Source organism: Otolemur garnettii, unplaced genomic scaffold (assembly GCF_000181295.1).
Source record: "Otolemur garnettii isolate 467f Iridium unplaced genomic scaffold, OtoGar3 scaffold00112, whole genome shotgun sequence".
In the NCBI taxonomy this organism is placed as follows: domain Eukaryota; kingdom Metazoa; phylum Chordata; class Mammalia; order Primates; family Galagidae; genus Otolemur; species Otolemur garnettii.
Window position 1 is genome coordinate 1,724,917 of NW_003852507.1, and position 2,490 is coordinate 1,727,406.

A 2,490-nucleotide genomic window follows, 5' to 3' on the forward strand; every position below is an offset into this window, starting at 1 on the left:
ACAAGTACAGAGGGGTTTTGTTGTTATAGTTTGTGGGTTACAAGTCTGTAGAGAGGTTATACTGAGGAAGAGGGGTCTATAGTGGTGTCAGGAAGTGAAACTTCCCTTACTTCCTCACTGCAACTACTGAGGTGAACTGGGTGGAGGTCCTGGGTTGGGCCTGCTGCACTTCCACCTTCAGACAGGGAGGAAGGTCCCTGTTCTGGGATTCTTATGCCTGGAGCAAGAACCAGGTTGGTACTTACTCAGAGAGAGGCCTGTGTCCCCTGGGCTCTCCCTGAAAAAGCCTGTTGCTACCTCTCCCCTTTTGTAAGTGTTCATGCCTCTGGCACTGGTCCTGCTGCTAATGGTACAACTTGCTGCTTTTAGTTCCTGGCACTTTCCCTAAGAATCTAGAGTATCCCTGGGCAGGAAAAGGAGGAAAAAGACAGGGTGGAGGTGGGGCTAGTCCTGGCTCTGATGTTGAGGAGTTGTTGACCTTGAGGGTGCAATTCCCGTCTGTCTCTTCGAAGTGGGCCAGTCATTTTGCTTTGACTCTTGAGGGATGTCATGAAGATCCTGCCACTGGGTAGAGAACCCAAAAGAAACCCAAAGACTACAGGGAAACCACAGTTCATGCCCTCTGGGCTGGCCCACAGTGTGCATATTGGTACTGCCAAACTAGTAGTTAAAATCTTGAGGTTCGGTGCCTGTGGCTCAAGCGGCTAAGGTGCCAGCCACATACACCTGAGCTGTTGGGTTCAAATCCAGCCCAGGCCCATCAAACAACAATGATGGCTGCAACCAAAACATAGCCCGGCATTGCGGCAGGCGCCTGTAGTCCCAGCTACTTTGGATGCAGAAGCAGGAGAATTGCTTGAGCCTAGGAGTTGGAGGTTGCTGTGAGCTGTGATGCCACAGCACTCTACCCAGGGGGACAGACTGAGGCTCCTGTCTCAAAAAAAAAAAAAAAATCTTGAGATGCTTCCCTTCCAGGTGGTGAAGGGCTGCTGTCCTAGGCCCCCTCGTACCTTTAGTCCTAGCCTGACCCCTCCCCTAAGAGTCACCCTCCAATTCTCCACCATCTGGCAACTAAAACAAGGGCGCTTTCCTGTTTTATGTTCCATGGACCCTTTTGTTGTTAGTCTGCTAAGCCTATGGACAATAATGTAAAGAACATAAAAATATATTGTAATCCTATATAGTTTATGTATTTAAAACTACATATAATCAGCCTTCTGTATCTGTGGGTGCCATATCCATGGATCCAACCAATTGTGGATAGAAAATATTTTTTAAAAACATGCACCAGGCTCGGCGCCTGTGGCTCAAGTGGCTAAGGCGCCAGCCACATACACCTAAGGTGGCGGGTTTGAATCCAGCCCAAGCCCACCAAACAACAATTATGGCTGCAACCAAAAAAAATAGCCAGGCATTGGGGTGGGCGCCTGTTGTTCCAGCTACTTGGGAGGCAGAGGCAGGAGACTTGCTTGAGCCCAGGAGTTGGAGGTTGCTGTGAGTTGTGATGCCACAGCACTCTACCCAGGGGCACAGTTTGAGGCTCTGTCTCAAAAAAAAAAACAAAAACAAAAACATGCACCAAACATGTACAGACTATTTTTCTTGTCATTATTCCCTAAACAACACAGTATGACAACAATTTACATATTGTTTACATTGTATTTGGTATTATAAGTACTTAAGAGATAATTTAAAGTGTACAAGAGGGGCGGCGCCTGTGGCTCAGTGGGTAGGGTGCTGGCCTCATATACCGAGGGTGGTGGGTTCAAACCTGACCCTGGCCAAACTGCAACAGAAAAATAGCCAGGCGTTGTGGTGGGCACCCGTAGTCCCAGCTATTCGGGAAGCTGAAGCAAAAGAATCGCCTAAGCCCAGGGAGTTGGAGATGCTGTGAGCTGAGTGAGGCCATGGCACTCTACCAAGGGCGATAAAGTGAGACTCTGCCTCTATAAAATAAATAAATAAATAAATAAATAATAAAATAAAGTGTACAAGAGGATGCACTTAGGTTATTTGCTAATACTACACCATTTAGTATAAGGGACTTACTTGAGCAGGCATGTATTTTAGTATTTTTGGGAGATTCTAGAATCACCTGCCATGGGCCAGTGGCTCATGCCTGTAATCCCAGCACCTGGGAGGCTGAGGCAGGTGGATTGCCTGAGCTCACAGGTTCCAGACCAGCCTGAGCCAGAGCAAGACTTCATCTCTAAAAACAGCCTGGCAGCTCAGTGCCTATAGCTCAAGTGGCCTAAGGCGCCAGCCACATGCACTGGAGCTGGCGGGTTTGAATCCAGCCTGGGCCTGCCAAACAACAATGACAACTGCAACCAGAAATAGCTGGGCATTGTGGTAGTCCCAGCTACTTGGGAGCCTGAGGCAAGAGAATAGCATAAGCCCAAGAGTGGGAGGTTGCTGTGAGCTGTGATGCTATGGTACTCTACCTGGGGTAACATAGTGAGACTCTGTCTCAAAAATAAGAAAAAAAGA